This window comes from Dipodomys merriami, unplaced genomic scaffold (assembly GCF_024711535.1).
Source record: "Dipodomys merriami isolate MVZ:Mamm:240054 unplaced genomic scaffold, mDipMer1.0.p SCAF_667, whole genome shotgun sequence".
Lineage (NCBI taxonomy): Eukaryota > Metazoa > Chordata > Mammalia > Rodentia > Heteromyidae > Dipodomys > Dipodomys merriami.
The window spans coordinates 198825-216306 of NW_027206254.1; the positions used below are offsets into that span (position 1 = coordinate 198825).

A 17482-nucleotide genomic window follows, 5' to 3' on the forward strand; every position below is an offset into this window, starting at 1 on the left:
AATGCTTACAACATCCAAATTAAAATAAAAAGTGAAAAGTAAAGGTCTTCCCTGCCCTCCCCCAGTCAAAAAAAAGCCACACAATTTTTAGGTGGGCTTTTAGTATTTTCTATGAATATATGAACATGGTGTCACAAGCCCAAGCAAGGCTGGAGAATTATGAAGTTAGCCTGTGTTACACAGACTCTCTCAAAATGACAATAGCATATGCATGTGTACTTGCATATGTATATGTATATCTTTATGTGTCTGGGCAAATATATGGGAAAGTATAATGTATATGTGTACTATTGTAAAATGTACTTGGTCCTAATTAGATTTCCTGACAAAACTCCTAAAATCCTTGGAGTCTCTGGAGTGCTAAGAATGTCTCTTGCATGCTATTGAGTGAATTGGTGGCTCAGATACCCCTAGTAGCTTTGAGATGAAGGCTGATCTCCAGAGAGACCAAGGCATGATTAGAGGTTTGGAATTTTAAACCCCACCCCCAATCTCTTGGGAAGAGAGAGGGGCTGAGGTTGAGTTAATGACCCAATGACCAATGATGCAATCAATCACACCCTTGTAAGGAAGCCTTTTTAAAAGTCCAAAAGGGCTGGGTTCCATGAGCTGATGGATGTCTAAACACAAGGAGTTCCCTGCAGAGGCTGGAAGGTCTGTACTGCCCTACTATGCACCTTTTCCCTGTGGCTGCAACCCCTGTAAAATCCTTTAAAATAATAGGTTAGAATCAAGTATTTCCTCCAATTCTCTGACTTATTTTCAGACTCTAGTAGAAAGGTCACAGGACCCTTAATTTCCTGCCAGTCAATCAGAGAAGACAACTACCACTTGTAATTGACAGTTGAGGGATCTGATGCTAAATCCAGGTTGACACCAGAACTGAAATAAATTAGAGGACACACAGCCGGTAGAATTGCTCAGCATGTGGGGGAGAAAACTCCTTCACATCTGATGTCACAAGGTTGTGCTGGTTGTGTGAGAACAGGAAAAAATCCTTTTCTTTCCATGTACAGTCAAGTGAGAATTCTGGAAATAAAATTTCAATTTCTTATCTCCTTTGGCGGAGCTTCTGGTGATGGTTTGGGGATGAGAAGACTGCATGGTGTAACCTTTATTTCACCCACTTGTACACCTGCCGGTATACAAGCTCATTTGAAGCTCCCTTTTGAAGATCTCAGTGTTGGCCAGGAAGACCCTACCCTTTGGCCACCTTTAAAGATCTTTTCCTTCCTTTCCTTAGCCTCTAGCTTTCCTTAAGTTAGAGAATCTGCTGGCGCATCCCAAAGAACCTTTCACAGGATGGTGGGCCCAAGTCTGGTGATAGGGCCTTGGAGATCTCTAGTAAATCGAAACTGGGCTTAGAAGGAACCATACCTGGAGTTGCCTTGCATGTGAGTTAGGAGAACAGAGGGAGAGGAATAGAAACTTGATCAAGGGTTGAGAATTCCCCTGAGCTAATCTGTGCGGGCAGCAGGGATTTTGTAACATTCCAGAAGCATGCAGTGTTCAACCATACAACCTCTAAGTGCACTGTTAGGAAAGTGATTAAAATTTAGGGTGGTAGTTTCTTCAGCCTTTAGAACAAGAATCACTAACAAGCATACACACTTGGATTGAATTTGTGTATAGAGACTGGATTTTATTCATTTTTAAAATCAATGATGCATTAGCTAAGCATACATATGCTAAGTTAGATCAGTGATCTAGCAGATAACCTACTGTTTTTCTGCAGCTGTAAAGCAGATCGATTCTTCTTCCATAGGTAAAAAAATATCAGCAACCAAGAACTCTGATGCACATAAAAACAAAAATCCAGAATGTTCTGTGTGGTTATATCCCTTTCTGAATCTGGTAACCCTGTCATGTTACTTGAAGCTTTTAGACATTATCAGTAATGGCTTCTAGTCAACCTTTTATTTTACCAATATATAGGCCTTGGAGACAGGTGCTCTGGGGCCAATTCTTAATTATAGTTAGGAGTGGTTGGCAGGCACACCCTATATAAATAAAATCAGCAGATCCGGGACATTTCAAGTACATTCAATGTTTTTCTCATCCAAACCATATCCTTGCTAAAGAAGAGGAAAAATTGGCAACTCTCAAATCTTTTTTTTTTTTTGTACATACTAACTTACATGATTGTGGATATCTTCATGATGGTGTCTCAGTAGTGGAAAGAGACAAATAAGAAGAAAGCTGACAGCCAACATTATCTGCTACATGCAGTGTAATCTAGCTCAATTCAGTAGATTATGGTTTTATGGCAGCATGCTATGTTGTAATTGAAAAGAAACTTAGACAGCCATTCATTCATGTTTACTTAGTGTCTGTTGTATGCTAGATATGGTTTTAGGTTCTGAAAAAATTCAATGACCAGTAGAAGAATTATTATTTTGGGAAACTGTCAAATTTTGTAGAAAGGACAAAGACATATATATTGTAGGACTGTCCTAGTTTCATAAATGAGCAAAAGTCTCAGAATTGCAAACAGAATTGTAGCAGAGCTGAGAGCAGAATTAATGCTTCTTGACTTCTTCTTTCTGTCAAAAGAAACTCTCATTATACTTGTATGGGAGCCAGGGTGACAGAGTGCTTCCCCAGATGAAGCTTTGGAGAATCATTTTTATATTCACCTGAAAAAGTTACATCCATATACAAACACTGAAAAATAAAGAACCTACACTGCAGATGGACTTTGGTCATGAAATGGAGACACCAGACAGAATTTAACCTTTATGACAGCTATGTAGTTTCTTGAGGTGAAGTGATTAAGCTTTCACATAAGAGGCATGATTACCTTTCTCAAGTCTGTAATTAGTCTGCCTAATAACAATAAATCCGTTGTATCGCACAGGACACACACACACACACACACACACACACACACACACACACACACACACACACACACACACACACACACACACACACACACACACACACACACACACACACACACACACACACCTGTACAATATTTTCCTGTAATCTTCCATGGCAGTTCACTTACAGTTTCCACATGTTTGAGCTCTAGTTATGCACAAGCTCCTGCTTAAATTTCATCATTTATTTCAGAACAAAGCCCCCTTGTTTTTATTCAATCAGGGAGAATATATTTTTCTTTTCTGGATGCATGTTTTTAATCATTGGAAGATTTTGCTGAAGGAGAAAAAACAACATAAGAAGTCATAGGTAGCATTTCCAAAGAGGGTCAGAGCACCAAACCTTCTATCTGAGCGTTCTCACTTCTCCAATAGCCTGTTAAGTCCATGGATCCTGGAAACATGCAAGTCCTGGCTCCTCCACTCAGTTTTATAATGTATGTCTTTTTCTATATCTGTAAAATGGGGGTGACAGCAGTAATACTCATCAGAAAGGTTGTTTTAAGATTAGACAAAAATGCCATGGGAAATAAAAAAGCACCAAGAGGCTGACCCCTCTGCAGGGTTCTCATGTCTATTTTACCATTGAAAAAAACAAGTTTACAAAAGTTAAGTAACTTGCTCAGGGAAATCCAAAGCAGATGAGCCAGAGTCTATGACCTCAGGTAAATAATGTTACCTTAATACCTATGGAGCCCACTTCAGATATTCAGATAAACACTACTTACTGCAGTCTGTAAGTACCGATGAACACAAGATTGAAGTAGGAGACAGGGCAGAGAGATAAGCTTTCCAAGTAATTTTTATTTTCTTATTATTTAAAATTCTAAAAATAAACCCTAAGTATTACCTTAAAAGGTTAACAGAGAAATGCTATATAAATGCTCGAATAAACCTTATGAAATACTTCTAATTTCTTTTAAATCTCAAATAGTATCATACTATTCAACATAGTCCGTGTCCTACTTTTGTTTTGTTTGTTTTCACTTAATATTTTAGGATTAACCCATATCATTACATGGCAGACTTTTTTTCATTTTTTAAATGGTTGCAACCATATATATATATATATATATATAATATATATATAAATGGGAATGGAAACAATTATGACAGATATCTATTGAAGAACATTCTAGACATATAATTTACAGGTGAAAAATTATGTACATAAAAGCTTAATAAACGTATAGATACACATAATATATATGAGAGGTTCTGCTATTTTTTTACAGTTGTGTGACACTGGATAAGCTATCCTAAGTATTGTTATTAATTTCTATTTCTTTATAAAGTTTATATCAATAAAACTGACTGCTATGCTTATGTGGCCTAGACAACTAGCCCTGCCATTTCCTTAATCAAAGTTATTTCTTTTCATGGTTTGTAAAGCACAAAAGGAGCCAGAGGAGAAAACAGGCAGAAGGCAGTGGGTCACTAGCTTCTTTAAGGAATACTGTCATGTCATAGTGTCTTGACATCATGATGTGCTAATACCATACTCTGGTATTAAATACATGAACTGTTTATTCAGTGGTTTGCAGAATTTGTACTTCACTTATTCAGATAACATGTTGAATTGTGCTAAATATACAAAGCAGCATCACACTCCAAGTTATGACCCAGGTGTCAAAATAATAGATCACAACTTAAGTCCTCTGTCTTGCCTGTGTTATTTTCCTTTGCACTAGATTACCATTTTAAAGAATGAAGGAACATTTAGGTTTAGGGATATAATTATCATGTTTTCTAAAATCTTGATCCAGTTTAAGAAGAAATCTAGTCCTTTTCAATAACTTCATCACAAAGTTACTAAGCAGGAGCTAACACACAGATACTCAGCAACGCTACAGGCCTTTCCAAATGTCAGCACGTTCATTAAACCTATGGTTCCTAAAAGTTCTGGAAACCTGTCATATCCAATAGACTTTAAAAGGGTTTTGCAAAGAACTTATTGGCACTGATATGTATGGATTAGTAAATCATCTGCAGAAAACAGAAGTCTGGCAGGGGACTGTTTTCACTGAGCCCATGGTGGCTTTTTAACCACTCAGGATCCCTGGGGCCTTTGTGTACGTGGCAATGCTGGGCTACTCTGCCTTCCCAAGCTACATTGGGAAGAAGTGCTTAGAAGGCAAGGGTGACCTTAAAGTTATTAAATGTCACAATGAAACCTGGGGCAGGATTAGGAACTAGGTGAGGGAAGCCAAAAGAGGAACTTGGAAGAAGTCCTCACCTGCTTCGTGGTAGAAAGAAATATTAGAATCCCCATGTCCATTGTATATAAATGTCTAGGGCTAAGCCAGGTGCTTGTGGCTTATGCCTATAACCCCTGAGGATTGTGGATCAAAGCCAGCCCAAGCAGAAAAGTCCATGAGGCTCTTATCTCCAGTTAACCAGAAAAAAAAAAAAAAGGAGCAAAAAGCTGGCTCAAGTAGAGTCAGCCTCCAGTGGACAAAGTCAAGAAAGTGATGAGACCCTGAATTCAAGGCCCTGCACTGGGGCTGGAATGATGGTCTCTCTCCCAAGCAAACGTGCCTCGCCCATTTCATGTGAAAAGTGAAATCAGGAAAAAGCAAATCTAACGGAAGAAAGGAAATGAGTCAGGGCCATTGGCAATCTTTAGCAATAAGTGATTCCTAGGAATTCCTCTAGACATTGGATGGGGTGTGGGGTGTAAGCTGCCCTTTGACTCCAGAGCCCTTTGTCCAAGTGTGACAAATGCCAGCAAAGGGGGAATATGCTTCAGCCCCCATCTTCAGGGTCAGGCCTCAGGGAATAATGTGAATTCTTTCTGACAGACAAGCAGAATGTTCTATTGTTCATGCTTCAAAGCATTTTGCAGGGCTTAATGAATTGATCCTCATACCACCACTACTGGGAAAGAGATCTTTGGGGTTATTATGATTATTTCACATGTGTAGCTGAGAAATTAGCACACAGCTGGTCAGAACCAGAGAATTTTTACATAGGAGGACCTTAGGGACAGCAATCTGATTAGAGGTGGTAAGGTGGACAGTGACAGAAAGGTTTGGAAGCTGTATTTGCACAGTGTTTTTATAAAATTCAGAAATCTCTCCCCTGTTGGGACTTTCTGGGCACAACCATCATTGCACCTCAGAATGTGACTTTGCAAAGAGAAGGGGGTAGTTCTCAAGTACCGTCTTCAGCATAGGGTAAGGGATCTAGTTGCTTGGATCCTCACTCCTTTGCAATAATTCCCTATCGAGTGAGGCACAGTGGCTTGTGCCTGTAATCATAGCTATTTGTGAGGCTGAGATCTGAGGATCGAGATTCAAGGGCAATTTGGGCAGAAAAGTCAGTAAGACTCTTAAGTTAACCAACAAAAATAAAATCTAGAAATGGAGCTGTGGCTCAAGTGGTTAGAGCACCAGACTTAAGTGAAAAAGCAAAGGGGCAGTGAGTTCCCAGGCTGAGTTTAAGCCTTAGTGTGGACGTGCGTGTGCACACACACACTCACACACACACACACACACACACACACACACGCACACACCACACACACATACCCCCCTGTCCTTCACAAACTCATAAGATCTTGGGCTTGAAAAGAACCTTGGAGATTGTTCAGTTCAGTTCCCCATTCAAGCGGATGCAAAGACACCATTAGAATACAGAAAATCCTATCATGGCAGTTGCTTGGTAACAGAAGAGATTGATGACTTTCATATGAAATAACTGTGCTTGCTGAACTTGTGAATATAGGAGGGGAGAGCTTATTTCTCTATTGCTCTATCTTTTTGAGAATATAGAGGATACATTGTGAAAATAAATTTTTCCATTTTAGCATAGCTAATTATATTCTTCTAGTAAAAGTCATAAACAGAGTTTGGCAGCAAAAGGAACAAAGTATATAGAGAAAAGCCTGTAACTTATTTAATTGTTCTTGTTTTTCTCCTTGGTTTGAAGAAGCAAAAATAGAGTAAGAGGTAGATCACCAGCACTTGTATTATTTACAGGTAATGATAGCACTGCCAGATTGATAACAAACAGTCCCAATTTTCTACACTAGCCTGGCTCACCAGGAAACCTCTCATGTCTGGTTCTACCTCAACTCCCCCTGGTCCTTCAGCACTTGGGGGTTCCTCTTGAGTTTATTTCTTCATCATAATAGAAATTCTGAGAATACTGGGATTATGAACTCTTGGTTCATATTTACCTGATCTGATTTCCCTTTCTCTGGTTATGGTCCCTGAAATGCTGAAACTTCAAAGGATTTAGCAGATGTTTCAAAGGCACAGACATTCAGGCACATAGCCTTCTGACTGTCCTGTGTTAAGGATGGAAATGCCTAAATGCAGGCTCAACGTCTTGACTTTGTGCTTTAGAAATGACCTTTCTACTAGTAGAAAGGGAAGAATCGACTTACAAATAACACATCTGTGGTTTTTATCAGTCTGAACACCAGGCCCTAATGGTCCATCTATAGATGGTCACAATCCTTTTTTTTTTTTTTTTTTTTTTTTAAGGCTCTGGTTGCTCTGGTGCTCATGTCTCAGTGGGGGCTGAGAAACAAGGTCCATAAGATCTATCTGTCTCTGTTTTCTTCTGATGGCTAAGACTGCCAGTGTGACAGCTGGTTTATCTTCCCCAGAATTCATACTTTCTTCTGCTTCTCTATTCTTCCTAAGAGGCTCATACCTGGGAAGTCCATGGGAACCATTTCCTGAGAGGCTGTGTGACATTGTAGCTTGTGTTCTAGTTTAATCCAGCTTTTCTGCTCTGCTCCATCAAAAGTCAGAGAGAAGATGTCAAGTCATGATGACTTTTTTGTTGTTGGTAGTCATGGGGCTTGAACTCAGAACGCCAGTGCTGTCCCTGAACTTTTTTGCTCAAGGCTAGTGGTCTACAACTTTGAGCCACATCACCACCCACTTCCAGTTTTCTGGTGTTTAATTGGAGATAAGAGTCTCACAGACTTTAGCTGGGCTGGCTTCAAACTGTGACCCTCAGGTCTCAGCCTCCTGAGTAGCTAGGATTACAGGCTTGAGCCACCAGTGCCCTGCTCATGATTACTATTACATCATTCTTTCTCGGTTTCTCTCCTGCTCTCTGGGTTATCTTTTTTTTCCTGTTTTGCACCAACCCACAGTCTAATCAGTACCCAACAGAGCTTTATTACACACTCGCCTTTCTCAGTGATGACTTAATGAAAAGGGGCCTTAACTCCTGTTCTTGTTTTCCCCCATCCATCCTTTGACTTCAACTCCACCCCAGTGTGAACTGACTCTGATAATGGTACAGTTTGGTTGCTCCATCTCTGGCCCATTGAGATATGGAAACAATTGGCTCATCTGACACTTATTTCCATAGCTGAACTTGTCTTAATCAAATTGTAATCTCTCCTGCACATCATTGGCTGTTTATTTTCTCAACTTGAAATGTGCCTCCACCTCACTTCTGCCCACCCCCTTCACTAGCCTCTGTGTGTGTGTGTGTGTGTGTGTGTGTGTGTGTGTTTGTACTACTTTATGTGGGTGGCTGCCAATATAAAAGAAAGAAAATGACCAGTTAGGTCTCTGACTAGTGTAGAAAGTGTGGGAAAGAGGAGGCCAAGGAGAGAAAGAAAAGCCCCCTTGGAAACTTTTAGATGAATAAGGCCTTGCTAGCCAAAGAACTAGGATGGGTGTTTGCAAAGCTGATGGTCTAAATATGGTCTCACATTCATTACTACCCCCCTCTCTCCAATGTCTACTAATTCTTTAGTAGCCTTTTCCTTATAATTCATTTTCCTTCCAGAAAATTTTCATTTTATTTTACTGCAAATGGCCAAAAGTATTTTTCATAGTAAAATATATACGACATAAAAATTAACCACTTTAAGGTGCATACTTTGGGACATCCACATGAATACATGGGTTGTATTCAGTGTTGTGTAACTATTACCCCTATTCATAGAACTTCCCTTCCCAAACAGAAATCTTGCACCTTAAAACAAACCTCTCATTATTCTATTTCCATTTTATTTCTCTGCCAATTTGGCTATTGGAAGTACTGAAATTTTCAAAACAATTTTATGTGTTATGGTACTGACAGAAGGGATTTCAATTGTTTTCTTCCATCTTGGCTAGAAATTATCAAGATAAATGTGATAAGATGTTAAAATAAATAGAAGAACAAGAGTACATAATTCTTGATAGAATACTTACAGCTTAGAGGATATAGCATGCCAACCTAATGATCACATAAGTAAATGACAACTGTACTTCTGCATTCTATCCCACATTCAGTCCAAAGAAGGACACATGGTATATATGTTCAGGGTCCTGAAAGTTATGACAAAAGTTTCAGAGCAGGAAATATTGAGAGTCGTGTCTGTAAAGAGCACCCATTTGTTGGTGCTGTTAAGCCCCAGTAAACAACAGCAACAATAATTAGGGTCTCCAACTGAGTCTAGTGATAAGTGGCTTCAAATCCAATCCAATGTATTTCCTGCTGACTTGGTTTCAGTAATTCTTTTAGAAGAAAGGAAGTTTCATCCCATTGAACCTTTTCCATTGAGCCTAAAGATCACATCCTGTCAGTGACTTAGACAGGGAGAATGGTGGGTGGAATAGCATCAAGGATGACTATGTGAACATAAACATTGCAACTAAGAACTCAGACTGTCATTCACCAACTGAAGTAGAGTTGAAGGGCAGTAAAGAGAGAACCGTATACGCTCTATTTAAGACATAGAAATGTAAGTGATAATAGTATCTGCATTAAAAGAGGTTCAGGCTAGAAAAGAAAAAAACAGAACAAAATGTAAAACTGAGAATGAGACTAGAATTTATTCACGTGTGTTAATAGTGGCTCCTGCCACTGGTCACCCTTCAGAGAAAGCATTGCTAGGCTCAGTGGTACAGATGAGAGTATAAAGACCTTCTGATGTCACACAGCATCAAAGCATGTACCTACCACGTTGGTAGGTTTAAGACAGTGTTCTTTCCATTCTATCACAGCTACCCCTAAAGGTCAAGACCTCTTCTTTGGGCTGCATGGAAAGGAAAGAGGGCATTCCCTCAGGTGCTGAAGAGAAAGGAAGGGGAGGAGAATGTAAAGAATGAAAAAAATCAGGAGGAAAAAAGTCCAGAGAGTCAAAAACCATATATTCTTTCTTCTTACAGCAATCTCATTCAGCCATGATTGGGTAAGCATTGTGAACTTTGATGTTTTGATGAATATTTGCCAAAGGACTGGCACAAGGTAAATATTGAGGAGAAAATGCTTTTCCTTGATGAGTTTATTATCTTCTTGGTGAATAAGCAGACTTTGAATAAATAAGAATTTTCCAAGCAATGGAAAATCTCTGTTGGATGATCAACTCAGAAAAAAACCTGCCCGACTTATTATTATTGTCATTATCATCATCATCATTATTTTATTATTATTGTAATTATCTTTAAGTAGTTGTATAAAGGGGTTTCAAAAATTTAAAACTATAAAAAGAAAAGAACTGCAAAAGCTGGGCACTGTAATCCTAGCTACTCAGGAGGCTAAGATCTGAGGGTCATGGGTCAGAGCCAGCCTGCACAGGAAAGTCCGAGAGACTCTTATCTCCAATTAACCACCAGAAAACTTGAAGTGGTGTTGTGGCTCAAAGTGGTAAAGCACTGGCCTTGAACAAAAAGAGATCAGGGACAGCTGGGAGCCGACGGCTCACGCCTGTAATCCTAACTACTCAGGAAGCTGAGGTCTGAGGATCACGGTTCAAAGCCAGCCCGGGCAGGAAACTCTGTGAGACTCTTATCTCCGATAAACCACTAGAAAATCAGAAGTGGTGCTGTGGCTTAAGTGGTAGAGCACTCGCCTTGAGCTGAAGAGCACAAGGACAGCGCCCAAGCCCAGAGTTCAAGCCCCACGACTGACCAAAAAAAGTAAAAAGAGATAAGGACAGTGCCCCCCCTCACAAACAACAACAACAACAACAAACAACAAATGATTTTTTAAAAAAACCTGTAGAATTTCAGAGAAGGCAAATTATATATGTTCCGTTGTCCAAAAAAACACTTCAGGAGAAATGATATCAGATATCATTGCTCAGTATGTCAGAACCAAGCAGAATAAAGAGAAATGGATCAATTAACTGAGTACATGAAAATAGAATTATTTCAAGAACTACCAAACATTCATAAGGATTCCAGTTTCCCAAATCTTCAGCCGCATTCTTAAAAATTCAGGTCAAATTAAACTCATATCCTGAATGTCCACTTATTAGTTGGGTGGTCACAATCAAGATTATTTATATTTTCTAAATCTCAATGTTATCATTGTAAAACCAGTTTAATAGTACTTAATCTTCTTAAGTAGAATTATGTAACAACAATATAACATTTGGTGCACAATAGGTTTTTCAATAAAAACTACTCATAATTATTAGCCAACTCTTCTAGCCGAAGACCTCAATGGAATAAAATGTTATCTTTGTTAAATGTTATCTTTGTATGTCAGTCTGGCATGTGAAAATAATAGATGAATGGCCAGTAACAGATGAAAACAAGTTTCTTAAATGTTGAAATCATTTGAGGAACTCTGTCAATCTTAGTTCTTTTGGTTTGAAAATAAAAAAAAAAAACAGATCTATTTTTGATTCTGTAGATCCTAATCCTATCCAAACTACTTTTAAAAAGCTGTCACATAACAAACTTGACACATGATTGTGACCACATTTTCTAGGAGCTCTTCCCATTTTGATGTGTTCACAGATTGTGTTACTAGTGAGTTAGGCAGAATGGAAAATAAGATATCAAGTTGACATCTTGGACAGATGAAAATACAGAGTCGTCAGGCAGGGACATTTCATTCACTCAGAGGTATAAGGAAGGATACTATAAACTAAGCAATAATTTCATCAGAATATGCCAGAAGACACAGGATATTATGAAAGTAAATGGACTGGTTGTCAGAAAGAAAAAAGAAGAGTAATTCAGAGCTGTTGCTTATGAAATAGGTTGAAGGGTGATCTGGAAAGGCAAGAATACTAATAAAATATTTGGCACACAAGTCTATCATTACAGGTCACAGAATAAAATCTTTGGTTTTTGTCTTGACTATTCTTGGAGTAGACTGAAAAGTTAGCATGAGAATTTGAACATCTGGGTCTGCCAGCTATATAATCCCAACAAACCACTTACTTTTAGGTCTCATTCATATGAAATGTAATATGAAAATATTTATTCTGTAAACTATGAGGTTGTTATAACCACATTGAATAAAATAGATAAATGATCTTTGAAGAATATAAGGAATAATATATATTATTATTATATATGTTTCCTGGAATTTATAGTTTCTCTATTTTATTTCCTTTTTTAATTTTTCATTGTTTCCTCCCTCCCTTCCTTCCTTCCTTCCTCCCTCTTTCCCTCTTCCTCCTCTTCTCCCTCTTCTTCCCTTTTTCCCCCTCCCTCTGTCTCTCCCCCTTTCCTCCTTCCCTCCCTCCCTTCCTTCCTTCCTTGCTTGCTTCCTTCTGCCCTCCTTCCCCATTCCCTTCTTCTTTTACTCTCTCCTCCCTCTTTCTCTCTCTCCCCTCCTTTCCTCTGTCTCTTACCCTTTCCTCTTTCTCTCTTTTAACAGTCTTGCTATGTAGTCCAGGCTGGTCTCCAGCTTGTAATCTTCTTACCTCTGCCTCCTGAGTCTAAGATTACAAGCATATACCACCATGCCATCTACATTCATTTTATGTTTCAAAAATTGTCCAAGCTTTTACTTATTTGTTGAAAATGCTTAGCAAATACTTGTGTTGTTTTGTAAGAAACTAGATATGAAGATGTGCTTGGGCTTGCTCATAGATGTTATCATGCACTTGATTCTTTCTTCAAAAATGTTGATCTCTTCCCAGTCCTACAGGAGAACTGTAGAACCTGAAGACACAGTGATTGCTATTAGAGATATTGCCTATTTCATACCAAGCCTTACATTGTGGAGAAATTCCATTTATCTTTTCCCTAGAGAGATTAGAATACCTGATTAGAATGAAGTAAGTTCTTATGAGCACTTTTCTTAGGGTTGGCAGTATAGACCTATCTTGCTGTACACAGAGCAAATATTTGATACTGAAAAAGTCAGGAACTACTATAACTAATAGGCTCTAAACTGCAGTAATTATTACACATGTGATTACGTTAGGCAGTATAGGAAATGAGGAACTCCCATCAGTTATAATTTTATAGTATTTTTATGAGCAGGTCTGATTTTTTTTTCAAATGGAAGAAGCTTTGTGACTTAGAGTTGATGAAATATACTCATGTTTACACATGTCTACTGTGCCTGGCAATGAATAAGGTCACAATTCATTTATTTAGAGCTCAGAACACATCCATGAGAATGAAATTATTTTCCATATTTTATGAATAAGGAGAATAAAATGCAGATAACTTAAATTGCCAAATGATTTAAAGCTAGTAAAAAAAAAAATCCTGGAATTTAAGTCCAGAACTCCAAAGCTTATTGTGCTATGTTGTTTTATTGTGTATTGATCTATCAGGAATTTAAACCCTTTGCCCAGTTAAAAGTTAAACGAGAGTTGGGCTGACAAGTTCTATATCCTGGTTAAACTTTACTCCATGTTAAGTCACGTGTTATACCTTAATATTGCAGAAGAAGTGACCCTATAATTACTAGAGCAAAGATATTAGGTTGCTCAGGCAGAACCCTGCTGAAAAATAGACTGTATTTAATGCCTTCATTAGAAAGAGGGACTTGCCCCAGGGTCAGAAGATGGTAAGATGGCACCACCATAGTGAAGAGCAGACAGCCTTTTCACTATAGACAAAACTTGGCAAGTACAGAAGCAACATGGAATGTCAGCAGATGTTCTGTGTCCAATTGCCAGAAGGAATGAACATACATGTGCTGTCCTGTTTGCTTCAGTGAAGGTTCAAGTTCTTTTTATCTCCTTCCTTATTTCCTCCTCTTTTAAATTTCCCTAGGGTCACTGCCACCATGCACTTCTTTCCATTCTTCAATTTTTGCTTTTTCTAACATGGCATATCATAGTCATGTATTTAAAAAACATTTGCATATTAATCATTCCCTTTTTTAGGGGGGGGGGTCTGGTCGTGGGGCCTGAACTCTGGGCCTGGGCGCTGTCCCTCAGCTCTTCAGCTCAAGGCTAGTGCTCTACCACTTGAGCCACAGTGCCACTTCCAGCTTTTTTTCTTTTTTTGCTTATGTGGTGCTGAGGAATCGAACCCAGGGCCTCAGGCATTCAAGGCAAGTGCTCTACCACCTTCCCAGCCCTAATCATTCCCTTTTTATTCAAGTCAAAGAAGGTTTATAAAATGCCACAGTGATGACTTACAATAATGCAATTAATTCATTCAACGTAGGTGTTGTGTTTCCTCCAATGAAGATGGCCCAAATTCTGTTAATTCTCCTGATTTGGCTATGATATAGAATGTTATAGCAAGTCTACTTGTACATATCTCCTTGTGCACAAGGCTATTTCTTCCAGGAAATGCTATAACTGGGCCATAGACCACATGCACTTTCAATTTACCAAATGTTTTCTAGTATCTTGAATTCTATTGGTCATGTATAAAAATTTCTTACTCTCCCCACATCTTTGACAATACTTTGGTGTTGTTGAACTTTTCATCTTTCCCCAAGTGGATGGATAGATGGTTCCTCTGTTGATTTAGTTCACTGCTGACACCTTTTTTTTTTTTTCTTTCCTTCCAGCATGGCTTAGGGCTCATTAGAAAGTGGGCTATGCTCACTGCACCCACTCCCAGCCTCCCAGAAGTGGTAACTGCCATTCATCCTCTGTCTTAAATTTAGTGTCCCAAGTAGGCAGGCAGAGTAGGGGCAGGCCAGGATGTGCCCCGCCCCCTCCCACATGTGTGAGGTGTGTCATGATCCTCTGATGACTGCCTCTTTGCCCACATCCTGTTAATTTCTGCAGGACAGCCAAGCCATCACAAATATTGACCCCAATTTTCCTAAGTGTAGGCTTCTCTTTGTTTATTGGCTGGGCAATTTGAAAGTCTTCTGAGCGAGCATACAGAGCTGAAAGTGCCTGCAACCATAAACCAAAAAAAGGAAATACTCCTTTTTTTCCTGGTAGGAGTAACACCTCACTCCTAGGAATGAATCCCATGCCAAGTGCACATGGTAGTAATAGCTTGTTGACAAGTTTCTCCCTGGACCACTCTCCTTTAGCTCTTCCAGCTTTTCCAGTTGTGTGGTGAAGGACTTGAGATTTGGATGTAGATTGCTGATGTCAACTCCACCTCTTCAGAAGGAGTGGATCTCCAGTTATCTCATCTGTGAAATGGGGATCACAATAACACCTGCTCTATAGGATAGTTAGGCTTAGGGGAGGTGATGCAGACACACAGTAAGAGCTCATTAAATGTCAGCTATCTGTGCTAGTAATGATCTGATTTATGTGTGGGATCATAGGTCATGGTAAATGATGCAAGAACCACAGGATTTACATTGTTTTCCACCTTTAGTCCACTATGTAATGTGCCATTTGCAATTTTATCTTATAGAGAGATTATTAACTGATGGTCCATGAAATGTGTTTTATTTTATTAGAAAAGTAATTATGATTATTAGTTACTATTAACTTGGGAACTCTCAAGTAAATATCTTAATTTCATGCTTAAAAAGATGTTTCTGCAGCCTTGCATCAGATGCTTATATATTGATCATAACCCTCCAAAAACTCCCCTCCCCCTTGGTAACTGCCAGTGCTTGTGGCTCCTTCCTGGTGGTGACACTTCATTATCTGAATTTGTCCATGCGTGTAGCCTGCAGGGACAGAGGAAGAGAGAAAAAGGGAGGAAAACTAAACTAATATTTGGTGTCAGTGCTATGCCAGACAATTTTGTTGTACACATCATACACACTGTTTTATTTCATCTTCATAATAGCTGTGAGGAAAATATTATCTTTGTTATTTATTTATTTATTTTGGTGCCAGTTCTAGGGCTTAGGTGCTGTCCCTGAGCTATTTTGCCCAAGGCTAGCACTCTACCACTTGAACCACAACTCCACTTGCAACTTTGTCTTTTTGTTGTTTGTGGGACTTGAACTCTGGGCCTAGGCAATGTATCTAAGTTCTTCAGCTCGAAGTGAATGCTCTACCACTTGTGCTATAGCACCACTTCCGGTTTTCTAGTGGTTAATTGGAGATAAGAGTCTCATGGACTTTCCTGCCCTGGTTGGCTTTGAACCACTAGCTTCAGATCTCAGCCTCCTGAGTAGCTAGCGCCTGGTCTTTCCAACTTTTTGATAGTTAACTGAGTTAGGTTGAGTCTCACAGCCTTTCCTGCATGGCCTGGCTTCAAATCTCAATCTCAGCCTCCTGAGTGGCTAGAATTACAGGCTTAAACTACCAGCACCTGTTTCTATTATCCTTTCTTTAGAGACGGTAGAACAAAGGTGGTGACTTGAGTAACTCACCCAAGGTTACACTGCTATGAAAATAGATGTACATAACATGTACCTCATTTTTTCCTCATGCCCCTGAGATGTTGGTGATATTACTGTTCAGGGTCCATCTGTGTTGTGGCAGTTGTTGCTGATTTTCAGGTCTCCTACTGGGAAGAAAAAGGTAAACAGGTATAAAACCAATGCCTTGGGGGCTGGGGGGTTAGCTCAGCAGAAGAGCGCCTGCTTGGTGAATGCAAGACCCTGAGTTTGGTCCTCAGCTCTGGGAAAAAACCAAACAAAAAAAAACCCCAATGCTTTGAGGCATTGGTTAGTACATACTGCTTGGAACGACCTTCCCTCGTGGCGACCCTCTTCTGCTTGTCATGGTGTTTATTCCTGGAAGGACTGGTAATCATCCCCAAGTGAGCTGTATAACTAACTCTTCTGGGATGGCTTTAAGTTTGGCTAAGTCCCAATATGCTACAAGGCAAGGTTTTGAACTGAAAGAGGTAGGTCTCTTACCTGTCTGGCCATGACTTCTCAGCATAGTTGTGGAAGGACAGAGAAAATGTCAACCAGACAGTTGGAGCAAGGGGAAACAGGATGTGTTCCATCCTGAAGGTAATTACATGGCTGGTGTGGTGAAGTCAATGGTAATGAGGCACATGAAGTCACACAACACATGTGCCTCGGATTGGCTGAGGAATATTTCTCTTACCTGAATAAATATTTTGCAACAGTTACCTGGGTGAAAACCAACTTCCTGTAAAAGGGTTGATTAAAACCAAACAAAACAAAGGTTCTTGTGGGCTTGAGTGCTCTGTACTATATAATTATTTCCTAACTAATGATACCAACTCCACTTAATGTAAAGGGAGGTGGGGGTGGGGCCAGGAACAATTCTCACTGGCTAAGGAATGCTCTGGAGTACATAGCTATTGCCTCATAGCTTCAAAGGCGAGAACTACTCGTTCCTTTTATTCTTCAAACAGAATTTTCAGCCACTGAAACTTCCTTAAGTTGTTTTTTTCTTAAAGCATCATTTAATTTAACACTCACAATTCAGCTAAAAGCTCTTGTTTGACCTTAGAAGCTAGAGGGGTTTACTACTGAGATCCTTGGTTTGTGACTTGAGGTTTTGTTTTTCTCTCTAAAAATGAAAACAGACTGATTTTTTACTTGATGTCATGAGAACCAAACAATATTAGGTC

The 17482-nt window shown here is 39.3% G+C and overlaps 1 long non-coding RNA gene across 1 annotated transcript; it reads right to left on the bottom strand.

Annotated features, from left to right (window-relative positions):
- Positions 1–15412: 15412 nt before the first annotated feature.
- Positions 15413–16891, bottom strand: LOC138815756 (uncharacterized). The gene is made up of 3 exons (XR_011368450.1): positions 16794–16891; positions 16345–16438; positions 15413–15647 (listed from the first exon to the last, which is right to left on the bottom strand). It is a non-coding gene; the product is annotated as an uncharacterized lncRNA (long non-coding RNA).
- Positions 16892–17482: the final 591 nt, after the last annotated feature.